At 33.3% G+C, this 20,797-nt stretch overlaps 1 protein-coding gene and 1 pseudogene across 5 annotated transcripts in view; one reads left to right on the top strand and one right to left on the bottom strand.

The window, feature by feature from the left end:
* Nucleotides 1–20,797, top strand: part of LOC138320483 (transient receptor potential cation channel subfamily M member 2-like) — a 108,700-nt gene that overhangs the window by 37,478 nt on the left and 50,425 nt on the right. The gene's annotated exons all lie outside the window — the stretch shown is intronic.
* LOC138321993 (tRNA N6-adenosine threonylcarbamoyltransferase, mitochondrial-like) lies at nt 9,141–20,731 on the bottom strand (annotated as a pseudogene).

The raw sequence follows: 20,797 nt of genomic DNA, 5'->3' as shown, positions 1-20,797 counted from the left end.
ACTGTAAGTATGTTTGATAGGAATCACTGTAAGTATGTTTGATAGGAATCACTGTTTGAGTATGTTTGATAGGTATCACTGTTAGTATGTTTGATAGGAATCACTGTTAGTATGTTTGATAGGAATCACTGTAAGTATGTTTGATAGGTATCACTGTAAGTATGTTTGATAGGAATCACTGTTAGTATGTTTGATAGGAATCACTGTTAGTATGTTTGATAGGAATCACTGTTAGTATGTTTGATAGGAATCACTGTAAGTATGTTTGATAGGTATCACTGTAAGTATGTTTGATAGGTATCACTGTAAGTATGTTTGATAGGTATCACTGTAAGTATGTTTGATAGCAATCACTGTAAGTATGTTTGATAGGTATCACTGTAAGTATGTTTGATAGGTATCACTGTAAGTATGTTTGATAGGTATCACTGTAAGTATGTTTGATAGGTATCACTGTAAGTATGTTTGATAGGTATCACTGTAAGTATGTTTGATAGCAATCACTGTAAGTATGTTTGATAGGTATCACTGTAAGTATGTTTGATAGGTATCACTGTAAGTATGTTTGATAGGTATCACTGTAAGTATGTTTGATAGGTATCACTGTAAGTATGTTTGATAGGTATCACTGTAAGTATGTTTGATAGCAATCACTGTAAGTATGTTTGATAGGTATCACTGTAAGTATGTTTGAAGCAATCACTAGGTATCACTGTTAGTATGTTTGATAGGTATCACTGTAAGTATGTTTGATAGGTATCACTGTAAGTATGTTTGATAGGAATCACTGTAAGTATGTTTGATAGGTATCACTGTAAGTATGTTTGATAGGTATCACTGTAAGTATGTTTGATAGGTATCACTGTTAGTATGTTTGATAGGGTATCACTGTAAGTATGTTTGATAGGTATCACTGTTAGTATGTTTGATAGGTATCACTGTAAGTATGTTTGATAGGTATCACTGTAAGTATGTTTGATAGCAATCACTGTTAGTATGTTTGATAGGTATCACTGTAAGTGTGTTTGATAGGTATCACTGTTAGTATGTTTGATAGGTATCACTGTAAGTATGTTTGATAGGTATCACTGTTAGTATGTTTGATAGGAATCACTGTTAGTATGTTTGATAGGTATCACTGTAAGTATGTTTGATAGCAATCACTGTTAGTATGTTTGATAGGTATCACTGTAAGTATGTTTGATAGGAATCACTGTAAGTATGTTTGATAGGAATCACTGTAAGTATGTTTGATAGGTATCACTGTAAGTATGTTTGATAGGTATCACTGTAAGTATGTTTGATAGGAATCACTGTAAGTATGTTTGATAGGAATCACTGTAAGTATGTTTGATAGGAATCACTATAAGTATGTTTGATAGGAATCACTGTAAGTATGTTTGATAGGATCACTGTATGTATGTTTGATAGGAATTACTGTAAGTATGTTTGATAGGAATCACTGTAAGTATGTTTGATAGGAATCACTGTAAGTATGTTTGATAGGAATCACAGTAAGTATGTTTGATAGGAATCACTGTAAGTATGTTTGATAGGTATCACTGTAAGTATGTTTGATAGGAATCACTGTAAGTATGTTTGATAGGAATCACTGTAAGTATGTTTGATAGGAATCACTGTAAGTATGTTTGATAGGAATCACTGTAAGTATGTTTGATAGGTATCACTGTAAGTATGTTTGATAGGAATCACTGTTAGTATGTTTGATAGGAATCACTGTAAGTATGTTTGATAGCAGTCACTGTGAGTATGTTTGATAGGTATCACTGTAAGTATGTTTGATAGGAATCACTGTTAGTAAGTTTGATGGGTATCACTGTAAGTATGTTTGATAGGTATGACTGTAAGTATGTTTGATAGCAGTCACTGTGAGTATGTTTGATAGGTATCACTGTTAGTATGTTTGATGGGTATCACTGTAAGTATGTTTGATATGAATCACTATAAGTATGTTTGATAGCAATCACTGTAAGTATGTTTGATAGGTATCACTGTAAGTATGTTTGATAGGTATCACTGTAAGTATGTTTGATAGGTATCACTGTAAGTATGTTTGATACAATCACTGTAAGTATGTTTGATAGGTATCACTGTAAGTATGTTTGATAGCAATCACTGTAAGTATGTTTGATAGGTATCACTGTAAGTATGTTGATAGCAATCACTGTAAGTATGTTTGATAGGTATCACTGTAAGTATGTTTGATAGCAATCACTGTAAGTATGTTTGATAGGTATCACTGTAAGTATGTTTGATAGGTATCACTGTAAGTATGTTTGATAGGTATCACTGTTAGTATGTTTGATAGGAATTACTGTAAGTATGTTTGATAGGAATCACTGTAAGTATGTTTGATAGGAATCACTATAAGTATGTGTTTGATAGGAATTACTGTAAGTATGTTTGATAGGAATCCTTGTAAGTATGTTTGATAGGAATCACTGAAAGTATGTTTGATAGGAATCACTGTAAGTATGTTTGATAGCAATCACTGTAAGTATGTTTGATAGGAATTACTGTAAGTATGTTTGATAGGAATCACTGTTAGTATGTTTGATAGGAATCACTGTTTAGTATGTTTGATTGGAATCACTGTTAGTATGTTTGATAGGAATCACTGTAAGTATGTTTGATAGCATCACTGTGAGTATGTTTGATAGGTATCACTGTAAGTATGTTTGATAGGAATCACTGTTAGTATGTTTGATAGGAATCACTGTTAGTATGTTTGATAGGTATCACTGTTAGTATGTTTGATAGGTATCACTGTTAGTATGTTTGATAGGAATCACTGTAAGTATGTTTGATAGCAGTCACTGTGAGTATGTTTGATAGGTATCACTGTAAGTATGTTTGATCGGTATAGTCACTGTAAGTATGTTTGATAGATATCACTGTTAGTATGTTTGATAGGTATCACTGTAAGTATGTTTGATAGGTATCACTGTAAGTATGTTTGATAGCAATCACTGTAAGTATGTTTGATAGGTATCACTGTAAGTATGTTTGATAGCAATCACTGTAAGTATGTTTGATAGGTATCACTGTAAGTATGTTTGATAGGTATCACTGTAAGTATGTTTGATAGGTATCACTGTAAGTATGTTTGATAGCAATCACTGTAAGTATGTTTGATAGGTATCACTGTAAGTATGTTTGATAGCAATCACTGTAAGTATGTTTGATAGGTATCACTGTTAGTATGTTTGATAGGTATCACTGTAAGTATGTTTGATAGGTATCACTGTAAGTATGTTTGATAGGAATCACTCTAAGTATGTTTGATAGGTATCACTGTTAGTATGTTTGATAGGTATCACTGTAAGTATGTTTGATAGGAATCACTGTAAGTATGTTTGATAGGAATCACTGTAAGTACGTTTGATAGGTATCACTGTTAGTATGTTTGATAGGTATCACTGTAAGTATGTTTGATAGGTATCACTGTTAGTATGTTTGATAGGTATCACTGTAAGTATGTTTGATGGGTATCACTGTTAGTATGTTTGATAGGTATCACTGTTAGTATGTTTGATAGGTATCACTGTTAGTATGTTTGATGGGTATCACTGTAAGTATGTTTGATAGGAATCACTGTTAGTATGTTTGATAGGTATCACTGTAAGTGTGTTTGATAGGAACCACTATAAGTATGTTTGATGGGTATCACTGTAAGTGTGTTTGATATGAATCACTATAAGTATGTTTGATAGGAATCACTATCAGTATGTTTGATAGGAATCACTATAAGTATGTTTGATAGGTATTACTGTTAGTATGTTTAATAGGTATCACTGTAAGTATGTTTGATAGGAATCACTAAAAGTATGTTTGATGGGTATCACTGTAAGTATGTTTGATAGGTATTACTGTAAGTATGTTTGATAGGAATCACTGTAAGTATGTTTGATGGGTATCACTGTAAGTATGTTTGATATGAATCACTGTAAGTATGTTTGATAGGTATCACTGTAAGTATGTTTGAGAGGTATCACTGTACGTATGTAGGTCTTTCTGTTATTAGTGCTAACCTACGTCGACTTCATTGAACGTTATCATGTCTAACGACGTTTTCGCAGTCACTTGATTTCGCGGTTGATTATTTTATATGGTGTTGCTGTAGCTGTGATTCTAAGTTCTCTGCTAAGCACCCACGAAATTTTGTTCGCATTAAAAAATCAATTTTGTATATATCATTAGTCAAAATTAGTCAAAAAATACATCTTTGGAAGAACCGAGCATTCATCATTAATGACCATATAATTGTATCGATCATTCCCATTTCTTACAAAACATACCTATTTAGGGCTTATCAAGTTCTGAAAGTTTAAGAGACCTGAAATTGGACCTGTAGCTTGTTGATATAAAGGGCTATTGAGGTTGTAAATATGAACGAGCTGGACCAAAATTGTTGTCTAATTGTCCAATGACAATTTCTAGTTCCAATTGGAGTTGATTGGATTTCCTGATTTGTGGTACACTGTAAACGCGGTATATTTCACTAACTCATCTTTAAAAACTGTTAAAATGGTTGTGCGTATCTGTGTACATGTATTGTAACATCACATTTACAATAAAATTACACGGTTGTTCTTGGATAGACGTGCATCTTTATAATAAAATGTAATCTATCATCGCCATTCCTTGTCTGTGTCTATACAGCTAAAGTGGGACAAAACGTTTAGAAATCAGACAATGCTTGTAAATCTTACAGGATGCAAACACTAAAAATAGCCATATAACAGATGTGGAGCATTATATTGAAAATAGCATAATGTGATTGGTTTTCTTCAGACAACATCATAAACAAGTTAGTATGATCCGAGTATGTGGTTTAAGATTATTTGAATACAGTACTAATTAAAAGAAGTTGTTATTTATTTTTCATTCTAGCACTGTTTGTTTTCACCATTGTCTATTTATCTTGTATTAGGAGGATAATAAACCAAAGATATTGTCAACTAAAAAGAAATGGCCGACTCAGTTTGCGAACTTTGAGGGGAAAGGGAAAAAATACGAAACATTGTTGTATTTAGAAGAGAAGATATCCAAACCCTTGGTTACAACATTAGAGATTGATGCCGTGGAATTCAGTAAGTGGAATAAACAACTGTATACCTTTACAATTATTGTAGGAATGCTTGTTTCTTATTTAATCTGCTGTTAGCTGGAAATTGCATTTTTGTCCACGCAAAAAAATGATAATAAATCTAGTTTGAATGATTATAGCCGTATGATTTGTCATTTGGAAACCTAGAAAAATGGTCCTATTAATCAGGTGGTCTTTATAGAAAGGTTATCGTCAAGGCAGGTGTGACTGTATATCAAATACAATAACAACTTTATATAGTATGTGTTTTAAATGTCATGATATATATATACATAGTCAAACACAATTTCTTGATATCTATTCATAGAAATGAAAGTTCCAACGATTGTGATTGTGGTTGAGGGAGGTTTAGAGACTATCGGTCACGTAGCTGAAGCCGTTCAGAAACACATTCCTGTTTTGTTGGTGCGCGGATCCGGAATGGCAGCAGACCTTATTGGCTATTGTTTGGAGTAAGACAATTTATGGAATTAAACATTTTGCTTCAGTACTTAAATAAACTTTTATAAGTGAAAATCAACTTACACATTTTGAACGATGTATAAAACAAATCATTTAAAGTTACTAAATCATTAGATTTACATAGATTTCTTAGGGTTTTTGACTTCCTACAAACGTTCTTATACCTGAAATTAGAAAGTTTTCAAAATTACAACATTTAATTTGAACTATTGGCAATGTTTATCAACGTTAAAATATCGCCAAACACAACAGAAATTGTATCTGTCGGCATTGAATGTTTACAACGGAAAGAACCGAGTGCATCTTTGAGTTCGGAATCGAGGTCGCTGAAAATCTCATCCGGCTAATGGATATAAATGTAATAACACCACTAAGAGGCAACTTATATTTTATCGGTTACATTGGCCTGATTAAGCGTAATAGCCGATACAAAGAACGTAATGGGGGGGGTGCAAAGGTCCTCAATATTTGGACCCCCCTCCTCGCCCCGCACCCACAGGAGGAGATTGATTCTGGCTTCACACCATCGGTACATTGTTGTTTGTTTTGCTAAGTCATATAAACAGATGAATCTTTTAAGAGACATTTTTTAAAATAGTACGTAGAACCCCCTGATTGACATTTTAAGTCTAGTTCACGAAAATATGCAGGAGGACCCTTTTTTCTTTCAAATGTGCAATTTTAGAACATTTCAGTCGGCGAAAACAAGAAATGTTTGCCCTAGTCCTGGGAAACGGGGAGGCAATTGCCCCCCCCCCCCCCCCCCCCCCCCCCCGACCCCCTCCAACCCCGCCCCCCACCTCCCACACCCGCTTCCTACGCCCCTGTATCTACATTGCCAAGTAAAACAGCATAGTTCTAGGAAGCTTTAGAGTATTTGATGGAAATATGACAAGAAGTGAGAGGTATTTTCACCCGTTAATTATGTATATATTATACATGAATACAGGTGTACATGTACATTATTAAGCAAAACATATATGTACATAGGTCTACAATGTATATGTAAGGTATATTTTTGCTTTGAATACATAAAAGTACACATAACATTTAGATATATAGTTAGGCTGATTTTTTTAAGTAAATCAGATGTAAAAAAGTTATATAAACTAGTGACATATAGGGGAATGTCCATTAGGCGGATAGAGACTATAACTAGGTATATATAGGGAATGTCCATTAGACGGATAGACACTATAACTAAGGATATATAGGGAATTTCCATTAGAAGGATATATATTATAGCTAGGGCTATATAAGGAAAGTCCATTAGACGGACAAAGACTATAACTAGAGATATATAGGGAATGCCCATTAGACGGATAGACATTATAACTAAGGATATACAATGTATACGGAATGTCAAATATTGATATAATGATAAAAGAAATACACGTACTTACTTAGTCCGCTAAACATGCCTATATTATTAGTTTTTCGTCATTTTTTCCTTATTATAAAGTCTATATATTAGGCCATTTTTTAAAAAGCCCTAATAATATTGTCAGGTTTTGCGGAATAGTACATAATATCATGACAAATGAAAATAAAATAATGGCAGAAGCAAGTATAAAACCATATAATATAATGAAAACCCTTCTTTATGGCTACAAAAATGTTGTCTTAATACGAGTCATTGTTTGATTAGAGGATGTTTAAAAGTTTGCTTTGTAACCACATGATACTGCATAAAATTAATTATCAAAGTGTTACAGATGTTCAATTAAGTGCCACATGGGCCCAAGGTGAATCCTAAAAATTAGGTTTCTACATTTGTATTATATGTGCAATTGCATGATATAATTACAATAGTGTACTCAGTTTAACAAAACTTGATACATGAGACTCCCAAGGGATTCAATGGATAGTGTGAAAGGTTGTATGTATTCAAGGTACTTACTTTGTTAGGTCATCCCAGATATAAACACGGAACTAATCAATTTCACAATTTGTTTTGGATAGGAAAATACGTTTATAACTTAGCAAGGGTACATTATAAACATGTAATAGTAATATTATCGACAGGCTTAATATTACTGGCTTTGTGATACAATTGATTATATATGTTAAATTTAAAGACCAAAGGGACATAACTCAGATTAGACAGCATGTTTTGGATTCTCAGATTAAACTAATTGTACCTTAATGGACACTTGCTTGATAACACAAATGGCAAGTAAAGAAATCCTTACAAAACTTATGTTCAATATTACTAAGGTAAGGCTTTAGTTTAGTACTAGATACATACTTACACTAAAATCATTTGTTTCTATATATTTTTTCCGAATTAAACCTATTTCTTTTAGCTAAATGCTATAAAATGAAATAGGTTTATTTAGAATCATTGCAGATTTTATCCATACAAAAATCGGAGATAGACAGAGAGCTTACATAATATTGAATGAAGACTTTTATCATCTGTTCCTGTTACCATGGTTACTACAATAAACAAGGAGAATGACGTACCAAGCGATCATGATACCATTGTCTGTACAGAGTTCAGGTGGAGGACACACCAAGCAATAGCCACTCTCCTCACAGACAGCTTCAAAGCCTTGTCTCATAATCTGGTTACTGGCTACACCCCCGGACACCACCTAATCAGAGACATATTTATCAGGTCAGATTAATAGAGTCTTACATGGGTCTGTCACGTGGATAAGGATATCTCAACCTGAGTGAAAGATTTTGGGTTTCAACCCGAGGCTTTTCTTTTTCTCCCATACCTAATAGGAAAAAATCCAAAATTCTCGCTGCTCTCCGGGCTTTTCATCGCGTCATTATCACAGGAACGTGGTTTAATATGTGTCAAAATTGATCACGTGATCGACAATGCACGACGTGGCTATGCCACATGTATTGATGACGTCCCATTATCGTCTAGTGTGTGTGAGCTCTCTTAAACCCATGGTGTAAGATAAAGATCTCTTTCCCCTAGCAACCATGGGATATCACTTTGAATTATGGGAGAAATATCAGGTGCTACCATAAAGATGATTTTTTTAAAACATTTTATGATGAGTAATTTCCTTTGCATTACCCGATTGATATACAGATCCTTATTCTGTTACAAATTAAAAGATGATTAGCAACATCCCATATGGAATCATGTCCTTGTATTAATTAATAGAGATTTCTTTTTGATGTTACACACATGTAAGGTTAATTAGGAGTATGTGAAATAGTTGAATAATGCTTGCATAATTTTGTCCCATAATACTTGCAGGACGATATCACATGATAGACAATAAAAAAGGAAATAAAAAGATGGACCATAACATGACCCTAGGAGTAAAGAAATGGTGTAGTTATATCTAATGGTTAATAAGATGTCTTATAATGTGATACATCCACTGAAGATTACAGTAATATTATTGTTGAAGACCTGGTAAGATTATGTACTTACCAGAGTTGGTTTCTCACTGACGATACCTTTCTGTTGACAGAACAGAAATCCTCTCTGTAGCTTACGGAGAAACTGTAGCATAAATGCTGTGTTGGAAGCTTGCACAAAAGTCAGATACATTTGGAATAATTTCATTCTCATCTAGACCTGAAAAGTCAAAACCATTTTACAATACCAGCTAAATGGAAAAGTCATAAGTGTAATATACCTTTTCTGCTACAAGAGCAACTTTAAATAATATTTTGCTTCTTAGCTATTCGAAAATACATGGAATCGCAATTAAGGGCTGTTACTGACAAAAGTGCATTCATATACAATTACATTTGTGTAACATTAGATTTTCGCGTTCGAGCTCTCTCACAAACTTATATAATTTTTATCTCACAAAAATAATTTAAAGGGTTTGAAATTTTGAAATTAAAAACAGTTTATTGTACATCTGGCACATAATTAAGGATTTGTTTATGGATGTTATAGTTTCAATAATTTAGGGATAATTTGATCAACCATAAGCAAAACTGCTACTGTTAATGACAAATTAAAATCATGCATTTACAAACGATACAGTTTGATACATTCATATTGTTTAGGACCAGTAAGTGGAACAGTTTATCAGTAACATAAAAATTGTAATACCTCATCTTAGCGGCAATCCATTCCCCTGGCATTAATTAATTTAAGTTCCACATCGAAAACGTGCATTAGTCACAATTTGGTGTAGTTTTGATATCTACCATTGACTAGTGACAGGATTGGGATTACAATTCCCCTGGTATCCTCTCATATTGTCTGCACTCCAAATTGGCACTTAAGAACTTTCAGCATCATGGGCATCTTTGATTAATTTAAAACAGTATTCTTAAAGGAAACTATTACATACAAGCCATTTTGAATTTTTAAATAACATGAGAATAGACCAAGGTCAGACTCCTGAATTTTAGCCACTGATCACTCAATCTACCATTTGTTTACAATCTTATTTATTGATAACAAATAGCTGAAAAAATGTTGACTCATTACATTCAAATGTACCAGCGATAAAAGAAGTTCAAGGTCAATTGATTTGAAAAACTTTACAAACCTTTCAAATGCTAAGTGATATTGCAACTTAAAATAAACTAAATTACTTATTTAAAACTTAAAGAAAATTTGATACTTTTACTTATACTTTTTTCTGATTGCAATTTAAGAAAATTCATGCACATACTTAGGCTGAAATTACTTCTTTACTCACAATACCTGATCATGATTAGCATTTCCAAAGTTGAATAAATCTAAAAGACCTTATGGTGCAAAGTGCAAGCTTTTTACCGAGGCGATTTAAGAATATTATGTACTTAATTTGATAACAAACTATTTCATTTAGATTATTTACCAATGGGAATACATTCCTCACCTTGTCTAAGGTATCTCCAGGTGCCATGTCCAGTCCTTTACCAAGTAACAAAAATTTGTCCACTCCTTTGGCCACTGCCAAGAGGCATGACCTCCACTGACCAAAAGAACCAGGAATGGAAAATCAATTCTGTAAGAAAATCAGAGGACATACTCAGCTATGTGACTAAATACAGCATAATAAACTGAACACTTCAACACCAAAATGAAAGAATGATGCAGCTACCAGTATCCATATATGGACTAGAAGGATGCACAACTTACCTCCTCAATCATCCTGGCCTGTGAGAGCATGAGCCTCCATGTGATGGATTGGTATCATCGGCTTCCTACAACAAAGTTTTTACAACCAAACAAGTGACTTCTATCAACATTGACTTTGATACCTTGATATTTTTTTTTATAACAATTTTAATGTATTGGTTTTGATAATGGTAAACATTCTGAAAATTAGTTACATGTTGAATATAATACAATGTCCCTTCCACCGAAGGCCTCTCTTACAAATTTCCATATTTCTACATATTTTACTCTCTCTCTCACCCATCCAATATAGTACTTTATACTTATTTATATACATGTATAAATATAATTCTTGAAAAGACTTTTCTTATTTTAAGTTTTAAATTTTGTGTTTAATTGACCACTTAAGCATTATTTTACAGTGCGGTCTACAATATCTGCATATATATTGAATTATCAAAAAAAGGAAATGTTAATATATAAAGTTAGAGTTTTGATATTACAGTAGATAAGATATTTGCTGGTAATAATTAAGGGGAGGTAACTCCTTCTACAAAGAGAATTGTATAAGGGAGACAACTCCTATATACAAACCGTATTATTCCTTCCTCTCATTTCTCATTCACTCTCTATTCATACCGCAACTGAAGTTATGTACATAGTAGTTCAAATTCTATATATAGTAGAAATAATTCAGAAAGATTATGATATTTTGACTATGCTATGGCATTTGATAACATTTTGTACAGTTCCTTTTTTCTTGAATTTTGACATTTCAAATAATTCCCAATATTTTCTATAATAATGCTTTTAAAGATAATAAGTGCAGATTGGACACTTATATTCTTGTTTTGGTACTTCACAATATTTCTAACTTTCCATACTGTAAATTTAGTGCTGATAACAATTGTTTCCAATAAATCTTTCTCTTCATCTTCATAATTACCTAGCAGAAATTTTGCTTCATTACTAAATATATCAATAATTTTCTGTTTCCAAGTGATTTGATTAGAAATATTGTGTTTTATACAAGACAAGAGATTTTGGACATAATTACATGTATAAAATAAATGACACAGTGTTTCAGCATTTTCACAAAAATGACATTTTCCATCCGATCTATTCATTAACTGCAATTTTGTTTCAGTAAAAATGATTCTATGTAATAAATTCCACTCAAATTGTTTAATTTTTTGTGAAATAGCAATATACTGAAATTTTGTCCATATTATTTGCCAATTCTTTTTATCTAAATTACTGTTTTGGAAATATTCTTTCCATTTTACTTCTGCAATGGGTTCACAATCCGGCATCAGAATTTTTTGTATATATTTCTCTTTTAGCTTTTCAGAAGAAATTAGTGTTTCTTTATTCAATTTGTTGTTTTTAATAATTATTTTTAAATCAGAATTTATATACTGTTCAGTATCTTGAACATAGTTATCTCTGAGTATTTGTAAAAAATTTTGTGGAATTGAATTTTTAATAATAGTAAATTCTGCTATCCAGTTATTTTTTTTGTGTAGCTTTCTTAGAAGTAGCTCACTATCAATGAACTTTTTTTCATCTTCATTCCAAATATCTTTAATTTTTGTCAGCTGTGACCGTAAAAAAGATTTAAAACATTGTGATTTACCATTTACCATTAAATTAGTATTTCTAAAAAGGTTTTGGTTCATAATTTCATTTTTACTAGTGGCAGGGATTTTGGTTCTGAAAGTTGACCATGCTTTGATACATTTTTGATAAAAGACAGGTATTCCACTTAAATCTAGTCTTGTAGATTGGAGCAATTACATATAAAATATTTTGTGTTATGTATTTCATCAAACTTTTGTAGGAAGTGTTTCCCAAATGCATTCCAATTATCCAATTTTGACTGCAGTATCCTGTATGTAGTCTTCACATATTTACTTAATATAAAAACACATCAATATCTACCATATTAATTCCTCCTTTATTTTTTATTGTTACAGCACGTTTTTTATTAACAAGATTAATTTTGCTATCCCATATGAAATTCCATACAATCAAGTTAATTTCATTTTTGTACTTTTCTGGGATACCTCTAGCTTCAATTTCGAAGCTTATTGTAGATAATATTAGAGACCTGATAATCAACACTTTACCTCCAATACTAAGGTTTCTAGTTTTCCATATTTGCACACAGTTTTTTTTATTTTTTGAACTTTATCCTTCCATAGATTGTCTATATCAATATTATATCCATGATGTATACCTAAAGTTTTGACAGAATTTTTTGTCCATTTTATCTTATCAAATACTGGTTTCTTATTATTTTTCCATTTCCCTAGATATATAGCTTCAGTTTTATCATAATTTATCTTTGAGCCTGATGCTCTCTCATATATTTCAAATAGTTCAAAGGATTGTGTAATAGATTCTTCAGTTCTGTGAAAATGTTGCAGATCATCAGCAAATCCATTTAATTTTACTTCTGAATTATTGGTATTTGGTAATTTGATTCCTTTAATATCCGAAGTTGCTCGTATAGTACATGCCAGTGGTTCTGCTTGTAAAATGTACATTATTGGCGCCATTGGGCAACCCTGTCTCGCTGATCTGATAACTGAAAATATCTTGAAGTAAAACCATTTGTTTCTATACAAGTTGTAGCATTACCTACAAGCATTTTTATCCAATTACAATATTTAGGTCCAAAATTAAATTTTTCAAAGCAATGAAATATCCAATCCCATTCTATTCTATCAAAGGCTTTTTGTTGATCAATGAATACAATGGCTCCATTCTCTTCCTCAATATCACAATATTCAATTATGTCTTGTAATTGTCTGTTGGCATTCATGATATTTCTTCCTGGCACAAAACCCTTTTGGTCTGTATGTATAATTTAGCAAGAAGAGGTTTGATTCTATTACTGATAACCTTTGCAATAATTTTTATAGTCTGTATTTAGTAGCGTTAGAGGCCGCCAATTTTTTATATCTTCTCTTTCACCCTTTTTGAATAGTAGCTTCAGTATTCCCTTCCCCTGAGATTTAGACATAGTATTATATTTAAATACATATTTTATTACCTCCAGAAATTCTTGCTTAATTAATTTCCCAGTATTTTTTGTAAAATTCTGCTATAATTCCATCCTCTCCTGGAGATTTATTGTTTTTAAGAGTTCTTATAGCTGAGTATATTTCTTCATCTTCTATATCTCTGTCTGTTTTCTCTTTATCATCTTCACATATTTTATTTTCAATGAATTGAGTTAAATATTCTGCATTCTCTTTATCCCATCCTTCTGTTTTAAAAAAGTTTTTCATAGAAATTCACTTGTTTCTTGTAGAATATTTTTTTTTATTCCAGTTTTATAGTTCCCATCTGCAGATTTTATTTCTATACCACTGCTTCTTCTGTGCATTATTTTTCTCTAAATTAAAGAAATAAGCTGTTGATTTTTTCGTTTTCTTCAAAGTTTTTGTATTCTTGACCTTATCCGTGCAGCATTAGCTTTGTTAGTGTAGTGTTCTTTTTAATACTTTTTTCTAACTTTTGAATATCTTCCTCTGAAACCATTTTTATTCCCTTAACTTTTCTAATGTTTTGTTCATTGCCCCTCCTTTTTTTATCTGAGCTTATCTATTTGTACATCTAGAGGAGGGAATCTTTACCATCTAACAACTATTTCCATAGACATAGTGCTCCGCGCGTTAATTTTGACATTTTAAGTGTCACATTCCCCAACCATATTCGCTCAATAATGTTCTGTTAATATCCTTTTAACTATTCGCTAAGCCTAGGATCTCCAACAGTTTTTGAAAGCTTCGTGGAAAATAGAGTCGTGTTTTCATAAAACATTTAACAACACCTTCAATCCTTCCCCAAGTCTTCCTCGGGGGTCTCACGCTCTCCTATATTTCCTTGTCTCGGTAATATATTTAACTAATATCTTAGTTCTTGGTCCACTATATGGACAAAAATTTGTTTCAAGGCGTCACTGTGAATAAGGCTCTTCTCTGTCCGCCACTATCCTTAGAAAGGATGGTGAACTCTTATTGTCAATTCTCTGATTCCTGACCCTAAGATCAACTCTTAAATGCTAAATTTCTTTCTTAATAACATATTGACGAAACGCCATATAGTCTCAAGGTTTTTTCACTTATCAGGATGCTTAACTTAGTTGCTCTTGTGCCTATTTCTTGTTTGTTTAAGTGCTTGGTTTTCGTTCTCATGCTTTTACTTTAGCGTGGCACATTAAAAACTCATACAATACACATGTCTGATAATTGACATATGTTTGTAATTTCTTACTCCTGTCGTGTTTGATGTGTATATATAAAGCGTTTGAACGTTTTCACTTGAACAATTGGTTGCTTGAAGAATAGGAACATTCGTCGGTTAGCTATTCCCATTGTCCATCGTTGTCACAATAGATTCTCATCAGTTACATATGTTGGCTGTATATTAAATTCATGCCTATTCACAACATTTGTGTTTGTTTTTCTGTGTTACATTTGGGCTGCAAAAATATTTTTCCATACTGCTTGACTACCCCCCTTGTTGATGAATTAAAGTGCCCATCTATTTCCACATGCATTCCACCCACCCCTTAGTTATGTCTTTCCATTGTTTGACTCCATGAAATTTGCGTCGCAGTTGTTGTGCAGCAGTGAGTTTCTTGTAAACATCATTATAATCTATTTTCTTTGCATCCCTCTGCAACCAAATACATCACTTTTTCTCTTTTCTTAATTGTTCTCATCAAACCATTTCTACATTTATTACTGCTAATTCAGTTACATATTTTTTGTTTGCAGATGGCAATTTGTGAATAATGTCCTATTATGAGGAAGCCACTTGGTGTCATTGATTCCCTTACCTAGTTAACCACTCATTAGCGAAAAAGAGTATCACACAGAGAAATACTAAATGAACTACAGCATATTTGTAGACGTAATTCTTACATTATAGGTTTGTCCCGTTTTGCTATTCAAGAAACTTAAGATGCGAATGTTCTGTGTTTTTCTTGGATATTCTTCCATCATCATGTTGGGAGCTGGCACAACATTATAAACTTGATGAGACGTTTCTTAAAATTTGGACTCCGACTGGGGGTTTTGGGGTCCTTTTCGTTCGTCATTTAGCATTCATGTTGATAGCAGCGATGTATATGAAATCTCCTCCACATGGATCACTCCACATTTTTTTTTGCCCCCGTCTTTGTTTACATGTAACGCCAGACTGGCGTTTCGCTTCTTAGTTGCATCATACTACTCCCAATGCGCGATGGACCTTCTTTAGTCTAGGACCCTTCATTAAGCAATTCTCACTCAATAAATACAGTATTCTCCTGAGCTCAACATTACATATTTTTACGTCCAAGTTGAAGTATTCCTCGCCGTTCGACAGCACTAGCATCTTTGAAAGCTTAGAGGCCTAGAGTACAGCTACCTTTCGAACTCTCCTTTTCTAAATCGTACCATACACTCCGATCTTTTCGTGTGAGGTCGGATAACAAAATGCCCTTGCCGACTTTTCCAAGCGCCCATCTATGACCCTGAATCATTACTTGTCACACAGGCTGATCCGTTTTCTCTAGTGTTCGCCGTGCATAATTATCGTAGTGCAGTGCCCGTAACATGCTATATAACTTTTTCTATTTTGTTCATTTGTCATGTGTTGTTTGCCATATCTATGAGTATGGTATCTTTACGTCCCCAAAATGACGCCCAGAACCAATTCGATGGGCACGCGTTATTTTGCAAAACGCTTCGTCATTAACAATGTCCATTCAGGTTCGCGGTAGATGCTCACCACAGTTGACTGTTGGATTTCAACAGGCGCTCTTGTGTGTCAGTCACTCCTGATTCGTTGCTCGGTATTTTCATCATTGTTCTATGTTTTTGTTTATCGTAATCAGCTTTTCAACACGTCACTCGGATCCTTGTTGGTTTCAGGTTGTTTTCCTCCTCTATCTCTGACTGAGTATTCTTCACGTCATGTTGTCGCAAGCGTGTTCGTTGGTGACTGGTCTCGCTGGTTGTAATGCGACCTGTTTCTTTTCAGAAATGCTGACCACCTGTATGGATTGAGGTGTAAAGTGCAGTTCTATGAGATAGGTGGACTTGTCACCTACCCACAACGTTGACATTTCGCGAATGAGTCTATCATTCTTATTTCGGCACATTTGTATGAGGGTATGTGTGTTGTCTGGCCACATTGTATAAACCAAGGTGTCCGATTGTTGTCCTCGAAATAATGACGACCGCGAGAGGATAAAGAAAAACACGCCCAAAAGTTTACGCTAGTTCAAAGAAATTGTCGGGATACAATCTATTGAAACAAGTGACAAGTATCTTGTATCCCATTTTCTATATCGGTCCCTTGGATTTTTCATCTTTTCAGGTTCACACTTACCACTTCACCTTATTTTGATATCTTGTGCACATAATAATTATCGTCTGACATTTCTACTGGTAGCATCCTTTATGGGTAACGTTGGTAATTATTTTTTCACTCTTGTGAAGCGAATTTGTTTGGTAGTCTTCACTACACGTCTTGTAAAGCGATGTTTTAGATGATTCGTCTTTTAATGTTACCACACAAGTTTTGTATAATATTTGTATAGACGTACTCGTTCTTTGTTGATTATTTGTTCAACGCGTATAGAATTTTTTTCATGGGTTAGTCCTTCAAAAATCTGTGATAAAAAATGTAAGACATCGGTATAGCTGAGACTAGAGTCTGACATACTGTCACCGATATGATGTGGTAATCATGATACATGTAGTTATGTTGATCTGTAGATCTGTATACACACTGTAGGCCCTACCAGTATATGTATAGTATTTGTATAGTCAATGTCTCCCTTCCCCATTATCTATAACAAAAGACTACATCGGTCTGGAAAATCTGCCATGTGTCCACACCTATATTACACATGGTCAACGTTTACTTGTGGCTAATCATTTTTCTAAGTGTTATGTTTTAGTGTTATTGCTCCTGCAAAGGAGCGAGGTTCTCCTGAAGTGCTCCTGCGCTCCTGCTGAGAGAGCGGAGTGGTTATCCTGTGAACTGTAACTGTATCCTGTAAATGCTATTGTTGCTGATCATGAATACACGTGGAACTTTATTACGGAGTTGAATTGTGTTTTACTCGACGACCCACTCTACTTTATTAAAACTCAGGTATTGTGGCGGATGCCTGAAGCTACCCTTGAAGGCATCTACGGAGGGCTGCGGGCTTGGAATATGTAAAGGGTCCTACACGTAACTCCCTCAGTTTTTCGCTACAATTGCTCACAGCGGCGTTGGATCAGCTCGCAGTTTTTTAGATTGCTAAAATTATATAAAATTTTCCCCTTTTGTTTTCTTTAAAAAGATAAGGGAGACAGATATTTGATAATTTACCCAAAAATTAATAGTTATATACTCATATTATATATAAAGCTAAATTAATTTGAATGCTTTAGTTAATTGTGCTTATTTAATAGCTGCTTCGATGTTTAATTTTAAAATCAGATAAAAAGATTTTTGTTCATACCTGGAGAGACAGTTTGGCATCACTAAGAGCGTCTTTCTACAACTGGATGGAACATGCTCCATGATCAATCTTATGATTTAATTCAGTGATCGTTAAGACAATAACAATACTATTCATCAAAATGTATGTGTTTAATACGTACTTGTGGCGTACAACGGTCGATTTTAAGACATATTCGGTCCAAGCAGTTGTACTGCTTTCACGGTGAAACTGTTGACGCTGACGTTCCGGCTGGTTTTTGTGTACATTTTTAAATACGGCTCGGAAACGGAATCAGATATTTGTAACTATATTTTGTGTATTCACAGAACATTTTTCAGCCAATAAACAGTTGGTTTACGCTATGTATAACATTTTCTTTGTGCTTTCATTTTTGGCACTATATTGTGACGTCGGCAATGTACGACTGCTATTGTTGTTAACAGTCTGGAGGGCCTCCACTTTGCCTCCACACTGCCTCCACTTTTTCCATATAAGGAAATGTGGACGCCCGAGGAGTATATAAGGCGGAGCGATTACTGTGATTTTTAACGTCTCCTCCCGGCATCGGATACATATTCTTGCGCCATTTTGGTTCTCATCATGACACATTAGTAGATAGTCCTACAGGAGTTATCTCCCTTATATAGATTATAGGAAAGTTGGCATTACTTATAATACAAATCGTCTATTGTTCAATAGGGATTATTACAAGATATTTAGAGATTAATCTTGTAATAGAGGAATTGATAACTTGATCAATTTCCATAAATAATTTGTACTGAGGTACAAGAGTCTAGTGTACTCTTGTATCTCTATTACAAGATATAGTTAATCTTGTAATAGTGAGATTGATTATTACTTGATCAATTTCTATAAATTATTCTTAAATTCTATAATATTTGTATAGGATAATACAAGAGTCTAGTGTGCTCTTGTATTTCTATTACAAGATATAGTTAATCTTGTAATAGTGAGATTGATTATTACTTGATCAATTTCTATAAATTATTCTTAAATTCTATAATATTTGTATAGGATAATACAAGAGTACACTTGTATTTCTATTACAAGATATAGTTAATCTTGTAATAGTGAAATTGATTATTACTTGATCAATTTCTATAAATACTTTTGTTCATTACAAACACAGTGGTTTAAAAGCCTTGAGTATTTCTATTACAAGATATTTGGAATTGTGAATCTTGTAGTAGGGAAATTGATGCATTGCTCAATTTCCATAAAATAATTGTAGATAATTACATGTGTTAATACAAGAGACTAGGGTTCTCTCTTGTATATCTATTACAAGATATTTGGGTTGAAATCTTGTAATAGAGAAATTGATGCATATTGATCAATGTCTATAAACTACTAACTAAATCTACTGAGTAACTATTATCTTTATTCTGTTGTCGCGATTGTTGCTATTGCATCTTAGTTATCACTTTGTTGTTTCTTTATAAAAAGACAAGTCATATATTATAACAGGGAGTTTAACTATCAACTTAGATAATTGTACATTTGTACTCGCTACCATTTATAACTTCTATATTCTGGCATAATCTCTAATTGTACAGTTATTAGAGTGATAGAGAGTGTGATTACACATTGTGACTCTGTATCTGCAGAACCAGAATTATATGTATGAACTTGTATTGAGGCGTTGAGTTATTCTTTCCAATAATTGGCTAATCAGATGATCTGTGATCACAACCCAGTATTTTAGACTTGAGTGAGAAACCCTCAAGTAGAGACGAGGAAGCAGTTCGTTTCAATATGATTCCATTAGAAATAATAGTGCCGTAGTAGCAATTAAGTCCTCGCAGGCAGAATTTGTAAAAAAAAAAAAATAATAAAATGACACCTTACACTTTGACAAGGTATCATAATATTGAATAAGAGTTCTTTAATGCATGCTAATGATTTAATGCAATAATGCAGTTCGCTTCAAGTTAAAAATCAAGATATAATGTCTAGTGTAAAACATTTATTTATCTGTCAATTGATTTTATAACTGGAAAATAGATAATTTTCGGATACATCACAATTTAACAAATAGCTATCATTACAATATGTGCTTCTGAGTTAAGATTCAAAATTACTTTAGATAAAAAATATACCCGGTATAAAATAACATGATTATCTCCCCTTACTCCAAGTGTACTTTCGTTTGACTCTCCAGTGCATCTCCCAATACATTCCCAGCGTCGTCCACGATTGCAGCTCCAGTGTCGTCGAAACTTGTCTCTATCCCTAACACTAGTTTCCTTTGACGAATAGTTGAGTTCGAGAAAAGCCGTCCGATTTTAGCTATGTGGTTCTGTTTTCTAATCGTGAATGTTTGTTTACATCTTGATCGAACCACGTGGTTTCCTTGCAACCTTGTTGACAGATTCGCAAACTGGGTCTTGTTTACTTTTAAATATATCTTGTGACTCAGTGATGTTCTAGCAACAATCTGGATCACTAAAGAATACATACTGTATCCGTATAAATGAGAAGATTACATTAAGTCATCACACTTAGAAAAACATATTGATAGTTTCCTCCTTTCCCGTACAGTCGCCGCATGGGCGCAGCCATCTTTGAAAATCCCCATGATGCTTTGCAATGGGACACGAATGGAATTTATGTCATTCATTAAAACGATGTAAAGATATGT

Source organism: Argopecten irradians, chromosome 4 (genome assembly GCF_041381155.1).
Source record: "Argopecten irradians isolate NY chromosome 4, Ai_NY, whole genome shotgun sequence".
NCBI lineage: Eukaryota > Metazoa > Mollusca > Bivalvia > Pectinida > Pectinidae > Argopecten > Argopecten irradians.
The sequence above is the reverse complement of the archived record's forward strand: the minus strand, read 5'-3'. Positions and strand labels throughout refer to the sequence as shown.